The 26,114-nt window shown below is 37.1% G+C and overlaps 1 protein-coding gene across 13 annotated transcripts in view; it reads right to left on the reverse strand.

Annotated features, from left to right (window-relative positions):
- The window catches only part of DLG2 (discs large MAGUK scaffold protein 2), a 1,704,777-nt gene that overhangs the window by 878,725 nt on the left and 799,938 nt on the right, over positions 1 to 26,114 (reverse strand). The window lies entirely within an intron of this gene.

Raw genomic sequence — 26,114 nt, forward strand, 5'->3', positions numbered from 1 at the left:
ATTTGCTTAGGAGAAATAAATGATACAGTGGAAAGATCACTAGAATAAAGGCAGAAGACTTCCTTTTAACATTTCAATATCCTGATTCCCAGGAGGTTTTATTTCAGATCCTGCTTTTGTCCCCAACCAATATGAACCTGGACAATCTACCTCACCTTGAAGTTTCCTCATCTGCAAAATGAAGGCATTGAATTACCCATTTTTAGACAATTTTCTTAAAATTCTCTGAACATTGTCTACAGGTGTTTACTTTGTTATTATAGAGGTCTACAAGCTATCCAGCCCTCTAAGGATCTTACTCTTAAAAATGGAAAACACAGAGGTAGACAAATACATAAAGGGGAGAAAAGGAGAACAAAAACCAAAACTCAAAGAAAACCAGAGAGTAAAGCAAGTGTATCATCACTCACATCTCAGTAGGAATCCTCTGCGAAGAAGGTGGCAGCGACAAGTGCCTAATTGGAATGGTTAGGAAAGAAAAAGGCAGAGAACTGACCCACGCAAAGTGAAGCTGAAGAGATTCTTTTATAATACATTCTAAAAATCTTCCTGCAAGTGGTGGTTCTAATAATGACTTCAAGGACAAGAGTGAGTGTTATTGGTATAGAGCAGAGGGGTAATTGGTATGAAACGCGAGGACCAAATGGAACACAGTTTCATAGGTAAGAGGCCTTTTGCAGTGGTCTCTTTTGGCAGAGAATTGCTCAAAGAAAAGGAAGCTGCTTTATTTGTCTCTGAATACCCGTTACTACTTTACAGGGTTGCCTCAGGATTAAACGAGTTAATACGTACAAAGGGCCTGATAGTGGGTATCGCAGAGGGAACACACAGTAAATGTCACTGAATTCCATTTTGGGGAAAGGATGCCCCATAATAGAGTGGAACAAATGGGTGGCAATTATTTGAAGCAGGGGAACTGAATGTCAAAGTCGACTTTTCGCTAACACAACCTGCTCGCTGGGATGTCTAGGCCTCCAGAGTCTCTTGGCTTTCCTCAGAGAGTGTCACAGATATTTTCATGAGAACAGATGAGACGAGAGACCTTTGTGGCCAAGCCATCCTCATTTCCAACTAAGCAATCTGTCTTTGCCACGTGCTCCAGATTCAGAGCTAGACTGCCTGATAAATTAAAGTGACAGACGGTCCTTAAGAAAAGCCTGACTCAGCGGGTTCAACAGTATATGCATTTATCTTAGGACTTTAATAAAAACCCAGACATACTCGAGAAACAGACCTCAGTGAAAAAAATTGAAATATTATCCTGTAAGCATAACTGCATCACTCTTATCATCATAACTTAGGTTTGTAAGGTATCTTTAAATTCTGAGACTCCTCAATGTTTATTCCTTCTTAACTTCACAAACACTGTAAGGAGACAGCTTTGTATGTTTCCCTACAATGAACTCTGATGAATCTGAGTGTGACTTTGAAAATTTGTTCAATAACTGCAATAGGGATGTAGATCTTCTCCCAAATATGATATTAATATTATTGATGAAAATAATAACTAAAACTTAATAAACAGAAATCCCAATTAAACAGTTAGAAGACCAGAAGGGGGCGCTCTTACACTCTGTGATGACAGCCGAGCCCAACAGGAAGATGGACTCCTCTTCTATCCTAGCAAGGATTCAGCCAAAGAAAAGCCAAGGACTGTGTTTACTACAGCCCACCCAACGTCCTTTTCCCTTCTATAAAAATGTTCTTCTCTTTCCCTTGTTGTGTGGGGACTTGCATGTGGCTCATCATGGTTGCAGATCCTGAATTGCAAATCTCTGCTGATCCCTCCAAAAAAACATCTTTGCTGGAGAAATATCTGACAGCTTATTTGTTTTGGGTCAACACAAAAAAATAAGGTTTTGCCATTTGTTGAGCACTCACTATGTACCAGACCCTATTCTAGGCCTTTTTTCATGTGTTATCTCATTTAGTAACACCATGAAGTAGTAGTATTACACTCATGTTACAGATAAGAAAACTGAAGCTCAGAGATGTAAGGTGGAGCCCAAGTCTCAAACTCAAGTTTGCTGGACACTGAAGCTTCTGGTCTTTCCACTCTCCTCTTCCTCTGCAAAAGGTTAGAAAGTTTCAACAATTCAGATATTAACTTAGATTAGGGAAATCACATATACCACTATTTGCATTCACAAGGCCAGATTTTACCTAACTACTAAATGTCTGGTTTATCAGAAGCCATTCTGGGTATTATTAATTCTCAATTATTAATGACATCCCTTTTACTATCAAATACTGTTACGACGAGGTATTTTAGTCCAGTATGTGAAACCTCATTACTTATTTATCAAAGATACAACTTAAGCCTTACTTCAAAGATAATGCCTGAGATTGTGTTGACCTGATTGCTAACATTCTTTTTCATCTTTAGATTTTTTGTTTGTTTGTTTGTTTCCTAAAACCCAAACTTAATTAAAAGGTAAAGTAAGAAATTGTGTAATAACTTTATCCAAGCATTTAAACCAACCTTTTTAAAAAGACATTTTTAACACTGATATCTTCACAAAGCACTAGTTCTTGTTAGAATATAAGTGATGACCTGAAAGATTATACATAGATAGTGGAGGCTGACAGTTTGAGAAGAAACAGTCAATATGTTGATTCCATGCTTCAGCAGCAACATCTACGGGTCAGTTCTAAAATCTGACTGTTCTTAAACCGAGTGAATCATCCATTTACAGGTGAGTCCAAATACAACCCTCCCCCTAACACACACGGATACAAATGTACTTAATACAAATATTTGCTCTCACTGCTTTGCAATATTATACAGAGTGTGTTTGCCATTTGGTTTCATATTCCTTTGTGTCAAATTAATCAAAATTCCCAGTGGGATGAAACACTGCGCTTGGGTTCAGGAGAACTGGCTCTGTTGGTGTCTTCCTAATTGACACTTAATCTTTTTATACCTCAGCTTTGACCACAGTAAAATGGTTGTATTAAAACATAGCCTACTACTATTTAATATGGGTACAGGTGAGGACTGTAATGTAAAAAAACCCAAATGTGGCGTTCAAAGATTTAATGGTAATGGGTTTAAAACATGTTTCTGAAACATCTTTTCAAATAAAAAAATAATGTTTGGTGGGAATGTTAAAAAAAATCCTAATTATTTCACATAATGAATAATATGGAGCAACAGAGCAGTAGTAAATGACCCCTCTCCAAACCTGGAATAAGATATCATGATGTAGGGAATAAAATTTAAAATTTTGTTTTCAAATAAAAAGTTAACATTCCATGAGCATGTACTATAGACCAGTCACTGTGTCAAGCATTTGCATACATTACATGTAACATCTCATCTGTCCTCACTAAATCCCTATGAGATAGATGCTATTTCCACTTGGGCAGTCTGAGACTTAGAAAGGTGAAGGCTCCACACTGTAAAAATCCAAACATATCTAAGGCTCCAAACCTAGTAAAAGTTATTATTGGTTTTAAAAGAGACACTTGGTTTGAATTCCAGCTCCATCATTTATTGGGTAAATGTCTTTGAGCAAGTTTTCTCAACTTTAGATTACTTATTTGAAAAATAAGGAAACTAACATCTGCCTCACAGGATTATTGTAGGCACTGAATGGGATTAAACGTTTCTAGGCTAGTTCCCTGTATGTTTAGCAATAAAGACTGTAGTTTATTATCATCATATTATTACTACTACTATTACCATTATTTAAAACAGCAGTGGAAAACATACTGTGAATTATTTTCAGACACCTTAGAATACAGCTTGTAAATGTTTGTTGAGATTTGGGGAGCAAAAAATATCCTGGGGTACAGCTGCAAGATAGAATGTAAATGGAGAACAGTATACATTACAGTCCAATCTTTTACATTTTGGCTTAACTTTCTAAAGACTGTTAAAGGATGTACTAACCAGAATAATGTTTTCCCATAGATGTCCATGTTCTAATCCCTGAAATTCATGTATATATTACCTTACATGGCAAAAGTACCTCTGCATGCAAGATTAAATTAAGAACCTTGAGATGGAAAGATTATCCTGGATTATCTAGGAGGGCCCAGTGTAATCATAAGGCCCTTACAAAAGTCAGAAAAGGATATGTTTGGACAGACGTAGAGTCAGAGAGGAATTTGAGGATGCTATGCTTCTGGCTTTAAAGATGGAGAAGGGGCCACAAGCCAGGGAATGCAAGTGTCCTCTAGAAGATGGAAAATGCAAGGAGCTGATTTTCCCCTAGAGTCTTCAGAAGGATCAGAGTCCTGTTTAGTTTATCCTAGTGAGACCTATTTTGGACTCTTGATATCCAGAACTGTAAGAAAATATACCTTTTCTTAAGCTACTAGTTACAGCAGTTATGGGTAGTATAAGATAAATGATGTTAATATAACTGAAATCTGAAAGAAGGAGAGAAAAATAATGAGAATTTACTGCAATCTCCAAAACTTCTCAGAGGAGGTAATATAGCATCAGACTATTAATGATTATTCTGCTTCCTCAGCCAGTCTATCCTCAGTGAAGATGACTGCATGGGGCAAATATGGCTTAAAGGTATCAGTGGTCAGTCAAAGTCATTCATTTTACTTCCCTTGCTCTAATTCTGCATTCATTTCATAATCTTACTATAATTTGGCTTCCCAAGTAGACATTTCTACTGGAAATACTGGCTGAATTGCCAATAAAGTTTTCTGCTCACTTGGCAGATTTAACCCTCGCTGCAGATTAATTAGTTGGCATCAGATTTCTATTTACTCATTTACTTATATATTCAACAAACATTCATCGAGCCTCCTTATGTGTCAGGTACAATACTATTACAGATACAGAAATAGATCAAATATAATTTCTACCTTCACAGAGTTCACAGTCTGATAAGGTATATAGCCTGAAGATCTATAAACTTAACAATTACTATGCAATGTTATAAGTGCTAAGGCCGGAATAAATATAGGGTGTTATGGAAGCACCAGAAGGGGAGCTAATTCACATCTGTGGAATCTAGGAAGGCTCTGAAGAGAAGTGGTGTGTACATCGAGAATAAAAACCACATTAATTTGATTCCCATGAGTCAATACTTTGAACCTGATTGCTTCTGGATATACTAACAAAACTGAGCTCCTGTTTTACAAAATTGAAGTACTAGGTACAAACAAATAATAACAGAGTGTAGAATGCTCTGCTGGGACATCCATCTTCTCTGACATTTGGACATATCTATACATATAATTATATAAATATATGTAATGAACTATATCCTTCAGTGATAATTAGATCTTGAATTTCCTGTACTTCTTTTAATTCAAGGCAAAGAGAATCTCACACTATGTACTCTAGGAGTCAGATAATTTTCTATCTAGGAAGTAAGACTTCAAAAGAACTCATTCAACCTTAAAATGTGTCCTAAAAATGGGATGTATTAGTTTAGAGTATTGATTACATTTGGAATTTGCACTAACCCTATTCTCAAACTCAAACTTGATTTACATTTTATTAGAAACAACTATATCTCTATGTATCAGTGCTTCTAATAAAAATCATAAGATGTGGTTGGGAGAAGGTAAAGATATTTTAATACTTGGCTGAAATTTCAGTTTGGTTTATAAAAATCGTCTCAGATCTATAAAAGTGAAACTTTATTAGGTAATTCTTCTCCTATACTAGTTTATGCTTAGCAAGCAAGGAGACAATATTTGATTTCTGTAATGTAGACATAGTCTATTCTCTATAAAGCAGCCAAAAAGATATATTCCAAAATATCAGTTGCATCATTTTACTCTCCTATTCAAAATGCTCCACTGGTTTCTTATCTCACTCTGGATGAAACCACAGACACACTTTGGTTTATAAGACACACATGAGCTGCCTGTCTCATTTACTTTAACTTCCACAAATGCCTCTTTTACCTCACTTCCTACAATAATTCATTTGTTCAGTGTGTCATACTGGCCTTTTTGTTGTTCCTTGAACACAGCAAACATGGTCTAGCCTCAGGGCCTTTGCACTAGCTGCTGCCTTTCATTGGGATGCTCTTCATTACATGCATACCTAACTTTGTTGTTCTCCTAGGCCTTTGCTCAAATGTCATTTTAGTAGACGATGACATTTCTTCCCTCATCCTTCCATCTAGAATAGTCTCTCACTGTCACTCTCCCCGTTATCACCTTCTCACATCACCATTTTTTTTCCATAGCATTTACCACCATCTGGCATTATATTATATGCTTATTTGTTTATTGTCTGTCTACTCACACTATAATTAAGTTTGTGAGGAAAGGATCATTTTATTTACCACTGCTATCTTTAGTGCCTTCATTGGTGCCTGATAAAAGTAGATACTCCATAAACGTTTGTTGTTGACTGAATGTAAGTATACAGACTACATGGACTTCTACAACACAGGTGACTCTCCTAATACCAGTTTATAGAAATTCTGGATAAAATGTTAAAGTTTTAAATATATAGCTGGGCTCAAACACAAGAATTGGACATTTCTAAGTGCCAGAAATGTAGAAGAAACTTGAAGCCAAAACAACCAGCTTATAAGCCAACAGTGATATACAGAGACTATATAAAGCATAACAGCTTGACACTGGAGCTTTAATGCCCACTTGGAGACAGGAGATATGGCACGGATCTAAAACTGTGACCCTTGCAGAAAGCCTGAATTCTGGCAAAGCTGTTTCTTAGATAAAAAGAATTTTTAAATCTCTGATTTTGTCTTAAAGAAGCAACAAGGAAGATGGTCTCTTTAAATACAAATAGTCTATTAAAAGAATCTGAATCTGCAAGCTAGGTCCTCCTGTGGATGTGAATTCCAAACCTATAGTTTCCATGTGGTATAAGACTCTCTTAGGATGAGAAATTAATGTAAAAAATGTGGTTCTGGACAAGTGAAACCTCTGAAGTGTTCAATATTAGCAATACTTTCCCAACTCACGGCAAGTGTAAAACCATTAATAAAACAGTTCTATCAAAGCTGAGCTCACAACAATAAATGACAAACTACATGAGGAAATACTTCACCAGGAGGGAGAGTCAGCACACATAACAAATGGAAGGATTAGCATATGAAGAATTTGAAAAAAAAAAAAACTGAATAATTCAGGAGAAAGTACAAAATTTACACGTTTAAAATGACAAAATAATGGGTGAACTGAACAGCAGATTTTTCATAGCTGAAAAGGGAACTGGTGAATTGAAGATTATGCAGAATACAAGCTAGAAAGAAAATGTGATGGAATATATCAAAAAAGATTGGGACATGGAGGACAGAATGAGAAGAAGCTCAATTTACATCTACTCAGAAGGAGCCATTAGAAAGAATGAAGAAAAGGCAATACTGGAAGATTCAATGGTTGGAAATTTTAAAAAATAAGGAAAGACATGAATCTTCATAGTTAAAGATGCATACTAAATTCTAAGCAACATAAAGAAAAATAAATTCAGTTCAAGGCATTGTTATCTTCTGTTAAACTGCAGACTGCCAAAGATAAAAAGAAAACCTTCAAGACAATCAGAACCTAATCAGAGTTCATTTACTCTTACTGTGGTTATCACACAATAATTAGAAACAGTAAATGAAATAAGGTGAAGCTGCCATTCTGGAAGTCCAAAGAGGTGTTAGTTGTTTGTCTGACAAAATTGGAACAGAAATGCTAACTTTGATGAGCAACTGCTATATGCCAGATACTAAGTTAGATTTTTTTAATGGGCTATCTATTTAATACCCATGAATTCTGAAGATCATATTAATCACATCTCATTTAAAAAGTGAAAGTGAGTTTGGACACAGGTATCTTGCCCAATCATGCTATCAATAAATGAAAGAGGCAGAATCCCTGAGGAGCTGGCTCCAGATTACACTAAACAAATACGAGAACTCAGGCAGAACAGAACAAAACCACATGATAGCTGTGTTACTAAACTGCCTGTATAATTTTGGAGAAGCTATATAGCTGGAGACTCTGTTTTCTTATCCAAAAGTGGGAGTAAAAATAGTACTAACCTCACAGGGTTGTTGTGAGGAACAGTTGTCATATGTAGGTAATGCACAATTTGGCGCATATTGAATAGTTTTAAATGTTAGCTATTTGTGTTCATTACAACTAATTAATTAATACAAGTTAATTAGGACATTTGGCAGTCATTGTAGGAAGACACGTTTTATTCATTTTTTGTTCTTACAGCCCTACATAATAGGAATTTTGTTAACATTGAAAGAATTATTACTAAAGTGCAATGATTTATGTTCATAGTATTGACTCGGAACAATAAAAAAAAGTTAGACTTTGTTTTTCTTTAAGACTGGAAAAGCCAAGTAATCCATTTAGAAATTTTCCCATCAAAAGTGGTCATCTGAAACACTTTAAAGAAAAAACTTAAGTTCTCGGGAAAACTTTTTACATGGAACAACATCTTCTCTGATGTTTAGGCTGAGTACTTACTATACACCAGAAGAAAAAAAAAAAGTCTATTTCTTAGGAGATGTTCTCTGAATAAAAAACAAAAAAATAGATAATATCTATCAAATGGGCTTGATGGACGTGCCAGGAAAGTAACACATTTAGAAAGGCTTACAACCCCCAGCTGATAGTTTCTCGATGTAAAGGGTAAAAATCTTTATTAAAATAATTTGTCTCTACAAAAATTGTAAGCTAGAACATCATTCTCCCTTCAATCCAATTTAGGAAAAATCAAATGAAATGAATAAATGTATGGATAATAAAAACGAACACAGATCTTTGGAATGCTTGCTTACCCTTAAGTTAGTCCATATAGTACCTTTTCTTTGGACTCCAGACTGAACAAATTCCTCCCCTGGCAACTATTAAAAATTACTTCAGATTGTATCAGAATTTATACACATTTTGTCTCTCCTACAGCATCTGGAATAATGCCAGTACTTAGTAGGTTCCAAAGAAACCTTTATTAAGTGATTTAATTTAATAACTGAGATTGACAACTACTGAAGTGCCAAGTAGTATGTTAATCACCAGCAGTGTCGGGACTTAGCAGCCCAGCGCTGACACAAAAGCCACCGTCAACAACAACCATCAGTGACAAGTAACCACCGAGAAGGGGAGCTCATGGTCCCTCCTGAGTCCCACTTTTCCTCAGTGTTTCCCAAATCCAAACGTACCTAACGATGAAAATCACCTGAGATGTATGTTAAAAATGCAGTTCCAGCCCCTGCCTGGAGATTCTGATTCTATAGGGCTCAATGGACTCAGGTTTGCAGACGTTTTTAAAAGGATGGTTTTTATAATTAGGTAATATTTGTGGAAAACTATTTTATTCCTCACAGCAACCCTTTGGGGTAAGTGAGGTGAATTTGTTGAGACTCAGAACCATTCATGACATACTCAAGGTCTCACATGTAGCAAATGACAGAACTAGGGTTCAGAATTAGTTCTGCATTCCCAAAGCCTGCAAGTCCACTGCCCGGCCTTCTCAGCCAAGGCAAGCAAAAGGCTTTCAGATTATCGCTGTCCCCCAAACTTGAGGAAGCCATGAATGCCCTCAAATGAGGCCCTTGGATAAAGTGAAGCCAGTTTCCAACCAACTTAGCTGGGACCATGAGAGAATAGGCTGGGGCCAGAGCTGAAGTGGGTCTGGTTTGGTTTAAAGTCTACTCCAGTCTGATGAGAAAAAATTAGCTGTTTCAGAGTCTCTGTCTTTGCCCCTGAGTGCAAAGGCAAGCTCTTTTTTCAGCCAAGGCAAGCAAGGGGCTTTAAGATTATTGCTGTTCCTTCTTACACATGGGCAATAGGCCAGGTAGCATTTCCAAAGGCAACAGGCTTTTCTTAGTAAAGCCATAAAGACAGCTCTGCCTGTGCTCTCCCAGTAGGAACACCATTGTACCTTATGTGTGATGCAAAGCTTTCTTCAGCTTTTCTTCAGGAGAACTTCTGTCTGTCCTCAGTATTCTGAGTAAACAATGTCAATATTTACCATGAACTTCTAGGTATACAGAGAACATTAGGGACAAAGTAGATCCAACTGTCAGGATGCAGTGGCTTAACCTCAGGTTTGAGAGAATATGAAGGGGAAAGGGGCTACCAGTAGCTCTGTCCTGTGAATTGCCATTTCATTTACCTTATTTATGTGTTTTCTTCTGCATTTAACTTTAAGCTCCTTTATAACAGGGATTGTTTGTCATTTATCTTTGGGTTTCTAGGGGTTTGCACAAGGCAGAACATACTGAATGCACAACGTGTCTGTACCATGAATTTGGGAGAGAGTTTAATTATGTGATCTTAAGCAAATGCCCTCATCTCATTTGGTCTCAGTTTATTTCTCTGAAAGATGTACATAATAATAACTGGTCAGCTATATCCCAGGGTTGTTGTACTAATGAAAGGAAGACGCATGAGAGCACCTTGTAAAACATCATATACAAAAACAAGCAGATAGATTATGTCCTGTCATCATCCTACCCACATTGGATGCTATTATTACAGTGCCTGGCCCAGAGTCAGCCCTTAAACAATGCTTAACAGCTAACCTGAACCTTAACTTGCCACAAGCACAGCAGCACAGCGCTCAATGCTATTGAATTCTCACTACAGCCCCAGAAAGTAGTTATATTATCACGCAATAGATAAAAAAAGCAAAGCCTAGAGAGACCAATGACTTGCCCAAGGTCACATACAGTGAGTTGCAGAAAAGCTTGCACTGACCATGTGGGTATCATTTCAAAGTCCTTACCCTAAGCAATTAATGAGCAAAAATGGAGTTAGGATTGATAGGGATGCTAAAAGAGAAGAGGAGGAAGAGAATTGAATACAGAGGATAATAACTCAGTTAATGAATGCTAACACGTAGGCAATATAAAGAAGATCTCAAATAATATTTCTAGGCATAAAATGTATTTAAATCTAAGATATTTGGTTTAAAATAAACATCCATGGCCTCAAAACAGTCTCCTTAAGAAAACAAAAGGCAAACACATGCTGTAATCAATTTCTTCAACAAATCAAACTACCAAAGTATGGTAAGTATGTTGAAAGCTCTTGAAACCATCAGCATCTGCTTGGCTGGGGCCCATCTCATCTGATCATTTATTTGACAGACGAACAGTTCCAGCTTCTGCAGTCTTCCTTAAATTGCTGAGATTTCTCCCCCCCAATCAAATCACCCAGTGACAGCAGCAATTCTATTAGGCTACTTTCTTAACTCGGTCAGAAAGCAGAAAGATAACAAGGTAAAGCTCGCAACAATATAAATCATGTTAAGAGCCATCACTCAGTGGCTTCAGATCCAAATCAAAGCTATGAAATACAGGATGACATTAGATGCTGAAATAAAAAATACCAACCATGTTTCTCCGAGGCTCAGGCATTAATACACAGCCACATTTTATGTAACAGTCTGCTCAGAGGATTAGTAAAACAGAGGATGCAAAACCTGGAAATCCTCCTACCCACATTAAGCTAATTGAGTTGGAGACATCCAATTCATCACATTTGCAGCCTGATTTATAAGCAACTCACCCTGCCCTAGAGCAGAAAGTGTAATGTTATGAGCTAGCTCTTCTTAAAATTTCAAACCCAGCAACTCTGAACCCGTCAACATCTTAATGGTATAGAGAAAAGAAGAATCTAACTCAAGTGCACTTTTGTTACCCTGATGAAAAAATAAACATCCAGTGCACATTTTATGACTGACACTTCCATGAAGAGTCTAGCCACATATCAGAAACCCTCTGTGCCTGAATCCTATAGAAAATGCATCATCATTTTAGCAAATTGATGGGGTAATTTAAATTCAGTTCTTTGCTAGGATGCAACTTACATTCAGCATAAAGAAAACAATCTTATGATGGCTAAAACCTAAATTCAGAGAGTCAAGATATTATAGCTCTTCGCTTGCATAGCTGGGAAAAGCTTATGATACTAACTAATAAACACAGAAAATTGCCTCAGGACTATCCATCAGAAATACTGAGAGGAATGGGATCAGAAGCAGAAGTTCTGCATTGAGAGAACTCTCCTGAAGCAAATAGACCCTCAGTCCTTCTCCTTGTCTGGAGGGACCTGTAGATCTCTGCTGCTGAGACTTGCTATGGAATCAAGGGTGCATTGCTGGATCAGAAGTCACCTCCTATTTTTCTGACACTAACAAATGATTCCTCCTTGAAAAGGACAAGCATTCCTTGTGAGGCAGAGAAATGACAATCATAAATTATTAGAGATTGAAGAGAGCTTGAAATTAATTCCACACAGAAATTCTTAACTTTGAATCTGTGGTCCTTAAGTGATCCACCCTTTAAGTAATCATCTCTGAATTTTTTTGCAAAAATTTTGTGGGTATATATTGCTGTTTTTTTTTTTTTATAAGAAAGGGGCTCATAGTTTTTAATGTTTCTCAGAGGGTCTTACAACTTCTCAAAGGTTAAAATACTGTTGTCCAACATCCTATCTCATACTTGAATCATCTCTACAGTATTTTGTTGAGAATTTTCTAGTCTCTGTTTGAATACCTTTAGTGACAGGAAGCTCACTATCTTAAGAGGCAGCCCATTCTATCTTTGGATAGCTCTATTAAAAAAAAAACTTACATGAACTCTGTCTTCCCATTGTTTATAGAGGTCATAATGTCTACAGAAATTATGGAGAATAGTTGTTTGTTATAAACAATCTGAAGCCAGGAACGACCATATCTTCTGAATTGAGTCTCTTCTCCAAGGATATCACTCTGGCATTTGAGGTTTCCATTTGACACGGTTTTAATCCCCTCACCAGCCTAATTTGCCCCTCTCTGGCAGCACTCCAATTTGCTGCTATTCTCCCTGAAATACACTTCTCAGATCCTAATGCCATACTCTGGAACGGGGCAGAATTATCATCTCTTTGTTCTTGATAGAACAATTCCAGCAGTGTAGCTGAAAATCACATGGACTTTTTTAAGAGCCCCATGTACTGACAACTCCTTGAACTGACTTACGCTGAACACTCTAAGCGCCTTTATCTTTATCAGTGTGTTGCTGATTGGTTCACTACTGATCCTTCTACAAAAGTAGAAATGAGAAGAGAATGGAAGGGAAAACAGAGACTAGAGAAACAGGGAGGGAAGGCAGAGGTAGCCACTGGAATCTGGCAGGGAGATGGGGGCTGCTTTAAGCACAGATAGTGAAGTTTAAGATGGCCAACAATAACCTCCTCAGCCTTAATAACTGCTCTAAATGTGTTTATTATTATCCTCGGTACATAAATGTGGGAACTAGGGTTCAGAGAGGTCCAGTGATTTCCCAAATGGCATACTTCTGACATCAAGCCTGCATTGCCTGCAGTTCTGGTAAAGCACCTGATATGAGAAATCATATTATCACTGTGTAGATTGAACTTTTAAGTATGGATTCTTCCCATTTTGTTTTTAAAGAACTATTTCATCAGCAGTTACACAAATATATGAAGCCATATCAGAGTTAACTACTGAGGAGGCAGGTGCTGTGCTTACTGAATCACACTGATACACAGAGTTTAGCGGAAGAGATTCAGGATGAGAGGTTCTTGTCCATCGTCAACAAGCTTGATTTGGGAAAGCTGAAAATGTGGCATAAACAAACAAAAAGTGACTAAGAACAATTTCCAGCAATGTTTCCTGGAAATTGGAATAAGTAAACCTCTGTGACCTGCTGAGCAGAACATACCTGCTCTCTACTTTTCTTATGAAATAGAGAAATAAACTCTGGTCTGGGAACCTGGAACCCAGATTCCTGTCTCAGCTTAGCATTAACTGTGCATCTGCCCAGGGAAAATCTCATGACCTACCTGACTCTTAGTTTCTTTATGTGTAAAATAACAGAGTTAGACTATATTATTTCACACGCCCCAACTTGTTTCTAAGTTCTATGATCGTATCATTAAACATCAAGCCATCTGGCTCCTTAGGGAATTTATTACCCGGGTCCATGCTGAAGCACATTCTCTAAGTCGTAACAGGGTATCATGCTATTTTTTTAACTGAAGTTTATAATGTGTTAGCTCCTGTTGTACAGCATAGTGATTCAGTTATATATGTATATTCTTTTTCATATTCTTTTCCATCATAGGCTATTACAAAGTACTGAATATAGTTCCCCATGCTATACAGTAGGACCTTGTTGTTTATCTATTTTATTGGGCATCATGTTATTTGAGTTGGAGCTCTCTTTTCTAACTTGCATTTATATGTTGAATTAGGTCTAGTGGCAGCTCTGCTTTAATTGTTCATAATAGAGAAATAAAGCCTACTTTAAAAAATACCACATTTAAGTTTTATATTGCTTATTTATAATTAAAAGCTGGTTATGTAAATGTTTTATTGTTCTCTGAGAAAATAAACCACCAACAAAACAAATTTAAATTAAATTCCTTCGTATATAATATGGGGAGATAAAACCAGAAAATCTCTCGAGCACCAGTTCTGAAGTTCAATTACTAGAATTTCAAGCTGATTTTTACAAGTGAACCATGACTTTCATGGGTGCCTTGTGGTTTAACGGCCCTTAAGGTGGAGTTGGGGGAGGCTGTCCTCCACTGGGGTTACAGGCAAAGGGACTTCAATAACAGCCTCTTGAATGCATTTTAAATGAACTTACCTGTGACCCAAAATTGGCCACAAACGCAAACACACTCAATGTTCTGCCAGTATAGAAGAAACAAATCATCTGCCTTTAGAGTGATTCTGGTGAGTCAGCAGTCCATCTGGGCAGTGCTGCATTGGGGTTAATTCTGCTCCCTTGTCACTGGCCATTCCTCTGTGATTTGGGGAAAATCAATTCCAACTTTCTCCACTGTTTTCTTATAAAACATTCTCTTAAATAAGCTTTATAAGGCTTATTTTGTCTATGCCTATAGAGGAATTTTTAAATTGCCTCCCGGAATGCCATTTGCACTAAGTATAGTTAAATAAATCTTTAGTTGTTATATAGCTTTTGTTCACTAAATGATTCATGCACATTCTGATTTCCTTGATATATTTACATTCCTCATAGAGAGAAGCTCTATCTCTTACTTCTTTCATTGTCTCTCATGGTGTTTAGCAAAGCTCTGGGAACACATGTGGCAATCATTCAATAAATACTGTGGCATCATGGAGCTCAAGACAGTCGTTCCCAGTGTTACTGTGTAGCAAAGTCACCTGGAGAGCAAATAAAAAGACAGAGCCCCGGGTTTGGTGAAGTCAGACAGGGCTGGGCCTCTACGTGATTCTGATACACACCCAAGTTTGAGAACCACTGGTTTAAGTAACTCAGTGGGTACTAATGGCAGCCACAACAGACACTGGACAGAGAAAATAGCAGTATTAAGTGTTCAAGTTCAGGCTCTGCCATTTCCGACCAATGGGTTTTAGGAAATTATTTAACTTCTCTGGGTCTAAAGTTTTTCTTCTTCGCCCACCCCTCTTCTGTACTGTGGGAAAGTTGGGCCAGATCAGTGGCTTCCCGACTTTCTTGACCTTGATCACAAGAATGTATGTCACGTTGTGAGCCAGTGCACACCCACACTAAACTGAAGCAAAAGGTTTCTACTTGAGATGCATTCTCATATTTTCTACCCTGTTCTTTTATCCTATTCTAAAATTACCAAGTAAATTGATTTCACACCTGCTAATGGGTCAGCTGCAGTTTGCAAACCCTGTGTTTGATGATTTCTGCTGTCCCCTTCAGTTTTAAAACTGTATGGTTCTCATTTGTTGGTGGATAATATAGCACCGTGACTAAGTGTGAGGGGTCTGATGTCAGACTAGCTGAACTCATACCCCAGATTTATCAAGAACTAAATGTGTGACCTTAGAGAAGTTTTTCTAACTTCTTAGCACCCATGCTCCTTGTCTGTAAAGTGCAAATAATAACAAAACCTATCTTATGTGATGATTGACTGGAATAATCCAATGCATGTAAAGCATTTAGAATATTGCCAGCATATATTAAGAATTCAATAAATATTACCTTTTATATTGTTATTTTTCCTTAAACAAACTCTACACAGAAAGCATGGTGAGTGGATATAAGCAAAGAAAAATTCATAAAATTGAATTTTAAACCTGAGCATCTGCCTCAGAATCCCACAAAAGAACCTAGTAGTTTTGTTGAACAAATATAAATGAAGAAATAAAACCTGTTGATACAACCAAAATCTCCATGTTGAAGAGAACCCCAAGTGACATACACTTGATTTCAACAACAAAATTATACCATACAAAATTGTACTAGAGTTACTCCTTTGTGTTTAAAGAAGTGGGATTTGATCTGTATTTAGAATTAGTGGAGTGTGATTACAAATACATCACTAGACATAGAACAAAAGCTAGTTCTGTTTTCATGGGTTAATAACAGTATTCTCTAGACTTTGAATATGGTTATTGTGTAAATTCAGTAAGTTTAACTATCTCTATTTTACCACCCAACACTTATTAGATATTCACTTGATATCATGCAGTAACACTTTAATTCTATAAATAATAAGGAATTATACATCTAAATCAATGCTTCCCTCCAAGTAGCTACCTTGAAAGATTATACAAACATCCTAGCATCCTCCATAGAAGCTACAAAGGACAGCACATTTCTTTATGCCTCAGTATAGTCGTTTTGGATCACTCAAAACCTGGCTGTGTCCCCAGCTTATCTGCTGTACTTTATTTGAACTAGCCAAAGTGACATTCACTTTCATATGAAAGACAACAATTTTGGATAATACACCTTTGCTTAGCTGAGATAAGCCAGAATTTGAAAACAAGTAGGTCTGATTCTAAAGTCTATCTGCTTTCCACTGTATGTTACTGCTTTTCTTTCTTCTTCTTTTTTTTTTTTTTTTTTTTTTTGTTGTTGCTTTTTTGGATTAGCTGAGAAAGAGTTAAAAATTCTAAAGCCCAATCAGTGTCAACACTTATTTATGAATGTATGTGTGAGATTTGGAATAATTTCTATATATCTCTGCTAAAAAAACAAACTGAAAACATGCTTGCTAAAAGGTTATAGCTCCAATTTTTTTTTAAATGGGGGAGTAGTGTAGAAGTTATATGTCATTTTAGGCACCAATAACCACAGCATCATTAACAGTAATAATAAGTATCCTTTACTGATGGGCAGCTTCTGTGAGCTTTATGTACGTTATTTCTAATTCTTACGGAAAGCCTTGGCAGTAGTGAAATCCCAGTCTTGAGAAGAACTTCTGTGTGTAACTGAGTTAACTCTTTAGGAATATCTGAAGATATACAAACAATCACTAATGACACCTAGTTAGGATTATTATAAACTCTCCTCATTTTTAAAACTTCTTATACCTTTAATATACATAACAAGCTAATATTTCTTTTAAAAATGCATTATTATTACTGTTATAATTATTACATAGATGAGAGAAACAGGAAATTTGGATGTCATTCTGCTGACTTATCTTTCCAAAGCCATGGTGGGAACCCATTAACCCACGTAGGGCTAGTTCCAGAGAACGCTCTTGTGTTGTGAGATGCTGTGGTAGGTCCTATGCCGACCCTTTTTCTGACTTCTGGTTTAAATATCCAGGATTATTTGAGGTATGCTACCGGTACCCTTTCCAATTAATGATAATTGAAGCAAGAAAGGTTTCATTTGCCTAGAATTTTGACCAGGATCTCTGTGCCTGGGTTCAGAACACGCCATATTTCCCTCAACCATTTCCTCTCACCAAGGTCTGGGCCTGGAACAAAATGTGATTCACAAGTATGCAAATCTCTGCCAAACCTTCTTAGGTTTTTATTAACTAAGAGCTTCTCAAGTTAGCCTCAAAAATCTGGTTGTTTTTTCCCCACCTCTAAGACCAGATGCTTCCTGAACCATCAGGTCAGCTACTTCTACCATCTAGTGGTGAGAGACAGAAATGAACAGTTTTTCCATTTTAAAAAATTACTAATTTTCTAAAGTAGCAAAGCCAGCTTAGTTTTCCAATTAGTAATATTACTAAAAGTGCTATGGTTAATATATATATTTTTTAGTTGATGCTCAGGACCCCATGACAATTGGAGCCAAATATATCTCATAAGGCCAGCCGGCCTGCCTGCCTTCCTTTCCTTCTCTTTTCTTTCCTTCTCTTTTTCTTCTTTTCTTTTTCCTTTTCCTTTTTCTGTTTTTTTTTTTGTTTGTTTGTTTTTCTGCTTCTTTTTCTTTTTCTTTCTTTCTCTCTCTTCCCCTCTCCTCTCTCTCCCCCTCTCTCTAGCTCCCTTTCTTTCTTTCTTTCTTTCTAAAATTAGTGATCAATTAACAAGTATTTAAAAGGCATATAGTGTTTGGCCAACCTGATTTTAGATACTATAGAGGAGCCACATGGTTTTTTTATGTATAAGATATGATCCTCTTCTACAAGAAATGTGTAACTCAGTTGAAAAATAGAAACATTAAACTACTAAGGGTTAAACATTGTGGCAAATTACTCACAGCTTCATGGCCTCCTCAGTAGGTCACTCTCTGTTCACAGAACCCCTAACATGATGGTGTTTCCTCTGTTTCAGTCATCAGCATCCTCCTCCCCTTTTCCTGACCAATCCCATCCACGCTGCTTCAACTACACTGAAGTCTCCATTTCTGGATCAGATCTCTCCAAATTCCCATATGTTTATTTCAAACTGCCTCTTAAACCTTCTACCTGAGTGCAACATAAGTATCTCAAACTCATTTACTGAAATCTAAACTCAGAATCATTTCACCCCACCCTTAAATCCACTCTCCCTCTGGCATTCTTGACTACAGTTCATGATACATCCTCTAATGCAACTGGTCATATAAAAAATGTGTGAATTAATCTCCCTTTCTTTCTGTCCTCTGTCTTCTATACTTATCTCAAGTTCCTGATATCTCCTTCTCAATAAGCTTTCTAGTTTAAGCCTCCCTCCATCCCCAGTGTCTCTGCCTTATATCAGAGCTTGTCCACCTGTTGCATTTCACTTGATGTCCTTGATTGTAGTAACACCCTTTCTTGTTTTTCTTCCACTCTGCTGCAGGACATGAGTAATGGTCTAATTTGCAAATCTGACCAGGTCTCTCCTCTTTTCAAATTATGTAGTCATTCCTCGTTACCCACAAGGTGAAGTCCAGTCTCCACATAAGGTCATGCGTTACCGGTTACCACCCCTCTCCATTGCTTTATGGCATGCTCTGGACCCACTTCTGTATCCCTTCCTTGATCCTTACATTCCACCTGTCTGCCCTACTCAAATACCTGCAATTTCTAGAATCCTTCCATACTGATACACAACTGCAGGAGTCCCGGACAACCTCGACCTTTCTCCTTTATCTCCTACTTCCTTCAAGTCAAAAATGACCTCCTCTATAATGCTTTCTCTAACTACAGCTGCGCCTAGATCAGAGAAAATCAAATCACTTCTCTAGGTCTTGCCTTTTTTTTGCTACTTTACAGCATGTAATATGCATATTGTATGTATACATCTCCAAATTTGTGAATCTAACTATTTCATGTGAGCAGCTTAAAAATGTATTCCTCTTTGTATCCACAGGGAATAACAGAGAACCCAGCACATAGTACAAGGTCAAAGAGATATTTCTGTACAAATGAATATGAATGAATGAATCAATCAATCACTCAATCAGTCAGTACCTGTAAAAGGTTTTGCTTCATATTTGCCTTAAATGCATCTCAGAAATGCTAGATGATTTTCCTGAGGTCACCTAGCCAGAAAGTGCAGAGTCAGGATTCATATATTTTTTGGCTCCAAAGCCTGCGCTGTTTTATGATAACCACACTACTTTCTGCCAGGAAGCAATGAAAACCTGGACTGGGATGGTAGCTGTGGATAAAAAAAGGAAGGTAAGTACACCAAGATACTTGAAAACAAGAGACTAAAGTGAAAAACATTCCATGATTAATTTCACAGTTTCTAGTTTAGAATATTAGAATAATACCAATATATACAACTAATAAAACATCAATAGCAATATGGATAGCTACTATTTTTGTGTATTTCTTATGTTTTGAGCACTGAGCTGAGCTCTTTTGTATAGAGTTTTCTCACTCAAACTTCACAGAAACATAGGGGCGAATGCCATTATTTTAAAAATAAAAAACCTGAGGCTCAAGAAAGTTAAATAATTTCAGAAAGCTCACACTGCTCATAAGTAGAGGACCAAGTATTTTATCTGGTTGAGTCTGATTCTAAGACCAGAATGAATTTTTATATTAAAATTTTCTATTGGTTGTAATAACCATCATCTATATGTCCATTACAGTATTTTCAGGAGTGTATGTGCCCAAACAAAAAACAATTTTACTTGGAAAAAAGGGTTCCCAAATAGTGGGTATTAACCATATTCCCATCTTGGAGGTATATATTGCATATTATCATATTGAAGACTGAGACATCCTTCAAAAAATTGATGGATTTAGCCTCTCAAATGTTCTCATAATCCATCCCTTTATTTTCCTTATAATGCTGACAAAATCCCAGCAGATGCACTTGCAAATGCCAGTTTAATTTCATTGCAAATGCCAATGATGGAGAAAGAAGTAAAATAAAACAAAACAAAAATAAGCTGAGGTCCAGCTGATAGGAGCTTATACATTTGTTCAGAGCAAAATAAATGGGATATCTAGACGAAAGGACAATACACAGTTCCACAAAAATTATTTAGATTGAGGGGAGGGTATAGCTCGAGTAGTAGAGCACATGCTTAGCGTGCGGGAGGTCCTGGGTTCAATCCCAAGTACCTTCATTAAACAAATAAACAAACAAACAAATAAACAAACCTAATTCCATTCCCCCTGCAAAAATTTTTTAAGAAGATTATTTAGATTAATAGAATAAGGTTTATGTAAAAAAGCTAACTATGCAAACTCCATGAGTCATAGGCTGTTATAACTAGGACGAGTCAGGCAAGAGTTAATAGGAAAGACTTGATGAGGAAAGAGTAAAGATTTAGTGTGCTGTTGTCTAAAACATACTTTCCTATAAGCAGATTCTGGCAATTCTGGTAAGAAAATAGTGGCATAAAGTACACTTTATCTTTCCTGTCTGCAGTTCTGTGTATCAGCTTCCTCATTTGTGAGCAATCACCACCCTCCCTACAATTTACCTCAATTTGCACTGCCTACAGATTTTCTCATAGACATTCAACAAATGCCCAGCTGTTCAAGGGTAGACTCTTATGAGTCTACCCCAACCTCTCATACTCTCACTTGCCAGTAGTATTCCCAGAACTGTTTATTCTGGTCTCAATGAGAATAAGAGGACAGAAAATCATACTTATCCGATTAAAGCAAGTCATACCAATCTATAAAAAATAGCTTTACTTTTCCTTGTAGATAGTCATTGATGGCATTGACTATAAGACACATCATTGTTCAGATGCCACCAATTTTAATTGCTAGATGTCATTGATTTTAGGACGCATCCAGATTTCAGATGTGTAATACACTGAGGGAAAATCAGGTTTAAAAATGATGAAATTCTCTATCAGTGATGATTAGGTAAGGGAACAACAGAAAGGAAAAAACAAGAAGTCTGTGCCTTAATTTCTTGCTTATTTTAATATCAATGTCACCAATCTCCCAGAAGGCAATTACTCATAACAGTCTTCATATTGCCACTTACAAATCATTAATCCAACAAGTATTTGTTGAAGGACTGAGAATATAATAATGAGCAAAAGCAACATAGACCCTGACATTGAGGGCATTCATATAATGATGATCATACTGACAGTAAAGTTATTAAAACAAAACAAATGGTTGTGAATAAAAGTAGAATTAAAGCAACTGGTTGGATTTATGGTTTAACAAATGTCATGTTAATGTGAAACAGAGCATAGAGAGTGGCTCTATTCATTGATTGATCAATGTTAGAATGTGTAACTTCTACTACTGATTATTTCTGACAATGTTAAGATAGTTTATGGAATTAAACACATACAGAATGAACATTTTTGAAGATGAATAACCAAATAAAAATTACAGAAACTGATCTTACCACGTCCTGGGAAGGAGAAACATGAGGGTTGTGGTGTGGACTTACTTGGGTTCTTCGATGACACACGCACCTAGTGTGAGGACTGTATCTCAATGCAGAAAATCCTTCAGTTGCTCAAAACAAAGTGTGTCTGTCTTGCTGCAAACAATTTCTTACAATCTCAAATGATTCTTCAAAAGGAAACTAGCCCCCAAATAACTAGTTTTTGTCATGGGAGAGGGTAGTCCCTTGGGGGTTTACTACTGGGTGGATTGAAATATTTTAAAGATAGAACCTATTTTCCTTCTATCTTTTCATAATGTCCCATTTATTATCACTCTTCATGGTTCTTGTTTAGAAAACTAAATTGCTTACACACTTGCTTACATTTTACATCTGCTCAATTTTTAAGAATAAGGCCATGAAAAAAGAACCTTCAACACCTAGAGCCAAGGAAGAAGAGTTTAGATCTAGGATCTCTAAAAATAGTACAACAGTTTAGAGGATGGTGATATAGCAGCTGAGTGATAAAGAATATGAGTTTTGGATCCAGAGAGACCTGAGTTACAAATATTGGCATTCCTATTCACTACTTCTGTGGCTGAAGGAATCTATTTAATTTTAAAATCAGGTGTAATACATCATAGAGGTCACATGAGATAAATAAAATAAGTCATGCTAAGGTATTTGTCATGGTAGCAGGTTGATGATAATAACAAGATCAAAATCAACATTTGGTGAGTGCTCACTGTGTGCCAAACACTTACTAAGCAGTTCGCATGTATTATTTTATTTAATTAGTATAAAAATCCCATGAGATCTATATTATTATTACCTCCATTTTACAGATGAAGAATCTGAGAGAGAGAAGTTATCCTGATCAAGGTCACAGAGCTACTAAACAAAAAGGCCAGGCAGGATTCAAATGCAGGTATTCTAATGTCCAGGTTCCCAAAAATATGCCCATCTGTTCTCTCTCTTTGTCTTTTTTTCTCTCTTAAACTTTCTCTCCCTCTCTGTCTCTTTCCCTTTCTCTCTCTCTCAGTCTCTCTCTCTCTCTAACAAACACTCTATAAGTAGTATTCTGCTAGACGCCTGAGGTCTCATGGTATTTAAGATTCAGGAATTTGAATTCCTATCACAGAGTAAGCATAAGTGACACAGAATTAGAACTCAGGTTCTCTAGGAGAGTGGCACGCACGTTTAAAATCACGTTTCACTTTCACTGACCTATGTTTCCCTGTCACCTATGATAATACACCTAGTAGACACTCAATATTTATTGAACTAATCTGAACTGGAAAGAAAATGCTCATGCTTTATACAGGCCAATTTCTTCTCGTGGAAGATTCAAGGCATCATCTGAAGAGAAAGCATCCCCACCTGGAGGCAAGGAAAACAAATTTCCTTGAATTCACCGCTAAATTGCATTTCTCCTTCCAGCCCCATACTTCACACTGGCCAAGGCCCTCTAATGGAAACAGGCTAAGCAAGCCCATCCATCAGGCAGGCAGCGGGTGTGCTGCAGAAGCAGATGACCCTCAGGACGGAGGCTTCCATTGATAATCACGTGGTGATGGAAGGAACGACTGTCAAAGCAGCAGTGGCCAGATTACTCAGCTAATGATTCAGAGCCTGCTCAAGGCAACATTTAAACTGTCACCCAGCAATCTCACGCTGCGTAGGCATGCCACATGTAAATTCCTAATCAGTACTAGAGAACCACACTGTCTCCTAAGTAGCCTTCAGGGGGCGCTATCTGTGTGTTTTGCCTCCTCACTCTTCCCTCTCAGTGCTTGACCCAAGAGCCCCAGACAGCTCAAAGAAGCAAAAAGGTTGAAAATATGCCAGGTCTAACCGAGAATTTGTGCTTTTTTTTTTTTTTAAACATTTCTTTGACTCTAATAGGCCTCCTTTTTGAGAAAAAGACACATTAGATTTTAATCACGGCAGGTTTTCCAAACACTTGAACTGTGATAATATAATAACCCCTTTAATAACCTGATTAGGAAATGTGCCCTGTTGATATAAAATACACGTGCTCAAGCCTGAGAGTGCAGTGCTGTGCTGGAGCCAACTCGTCCTGTCTCACGAGAGCCTCACATGCCCATCATGGCAAATACATTCAGTAGCTTCAGGTTGGTAGCCTGAAATCAGCCGTGATGGCAGTATTTACACCATGAAATTGGCAAACTCTACACACTAGGGTGTTTTCTTTTCTGGAACAATTTTGCACACTTATCTCTATCACTATTGCTTATTGCTGATAGACTAAAGGTACACGGTCTCCTCATTAAGACGATCTGATAGTATATCTTGTTCAGCTTAAACAACACCTCTAGAGGGTCATGAGGGAAAAGTCCTGGCCCCAGAACAGCTACCTCACAGCCTGGGTGCAGAAGGCCTGGAGGAGCTCAACTTCCCATTCTCTTCACAATCTACTGGGGGTCACACCTCTGAGCAGGTGAGTCCAAAAAGGAAGGAAAACCTATTTTAACCTTGATGTTTCATATCAGGGGTTTATTATTCATAGACGACTACTTTTAAAACAGATGTGAGGAAACTTTTATAAAAGTCACCAATACAGTAAAACCATAAAAACCTACAATTTTTTTAAAAGAACATAATAAGAAATAAGATAGAAGGGAGGAACAGAAATAGAAATCCTAAGCTTAAAAAAAAAAAATCACCAAACTTGAAGCCATTTAACTCTGAGATTCCTGGAAGGCAAGGGATAGAGGAGAGATAGGAAAGATCTCTTTATAGCTGAGATCTGATCTTCACAAAAGGCAAAATTTCCTTCAACTCTAATAGACATTTCCCAAATGAGGCATTAAGTAGCATAACCCATGGTGTAACCACCCAAACTGTAGATGCTCAGATGATATTATCAAGTATATGCTGAAAATTTAATATATAAAACAAAGATCCGATCGTGATTTCATTGTTTTGTTGATATTTTTGTTACTGTTACCAGGCCAGCTTGAGACCAGCCTCCATTATCCTACTCAGCTTAAAGTACTGGGAGCTATGCTTTCGAGCTGATTAAAAGTTGGAAGTGCTAGGAAGAGGGGAAAGACAAGACGCGAGGACAGAAAGAAAGGGAGGCTTCGTGGAGAGATTCTGACAGGGATTCTTTCATCCAGTTAGAAAGAAAAAAATCTGACATATAAATACTCCCTCTGCAGTTCAGTCTCCCAGTCCTGCCCTTTCTCAATTACACCGGTCAGTACAGAGCAAGGATGAGCACTTGTTTGCAAAGATGAAATGTCCTTAAAGCAGGAAGAAATTCATCTGAACAGACCAGAATCACCAGACTGGGCCTTACATACAATTTTGTGCACTCCCTGCTGAAGGATTCCTTTCCACAAGACCACTGCCAGGTCATCATTCAGGCCTGGAGGCTTTCTAGGGACAGGGAACCCCTGCTTCATGAAGTAGTCTACACTTTACCAGGGTAGCTCTAATTGTCAGAAGCTGTGGTCTTACAATGACCCCAAATATACATTCCTGTTACGCACAGTGGTTCTGCTTCTGCCCACTGGGTGACTCCAATATCATGTTTTCCACATGACAGCCCTTGAAGTGTAAGAAGGCAAATCCCTGTCCTCCAACTCTTAATCTGCTTCTCCTAGTTAAACATTTCCTGTTTCCATCAATCATTCAATGATTTCCAGAGAGACTCTGGGAAGAACCAAACGATGAATTCCAGAAGCATAATATTTACTTATTTTTACGTATTACTAAATAGTCACTGGAATTTGACAATCTAATATTCTAATTAATTTGTGGTAACTAGAACTAGTTTATTTGATAATGCAGTTTTACAAAGCTACAATATTAAAAATGTATCAAATTTTGGCACTATAGTAAACATAATTTAGCCTTTCTTTGATGTTTTGGAAAGTATAATAAGATGCCAGAAGGCATCAGGACAACCTTCTTGGCTATATTTTTTTTTATTACAACACTTTTGAAATATGAAAGCACTGGTGAAGTGAATATTCTAACTAATAAAGAAAAGAAAAAAATTTTAGCAATATCAAGGGGTATCTGGAAGTTTTTTGTTTTGTTCTGTTTTGTTTTACATTTCAATTCTATTCTATTACATCACTGGCTCCAGTTCTATTTTTTTTTAACTATAATCAACATTTATAAGCTTTTATCCAAGACACAAACTCCCATAGCATCAGCAAAGAAAAAGGCAGAGTAA

The sequence above is a fragment of the Camelus ferus genome, chromosome 10 (assembly GCF_009834535.1).
Source record: "Camelus ferus isolate YT-003-E chromosome 10, BCGSAC_Cfer_1.0, whole genome shotgun sequence".
In the NCBI taxonomy this organism is placed as follows: Eukaryota; Metazoa; Chordata; class Mammalia; order Artiodactyla; family Camelidae; genus Camelus; species Camelus ferus.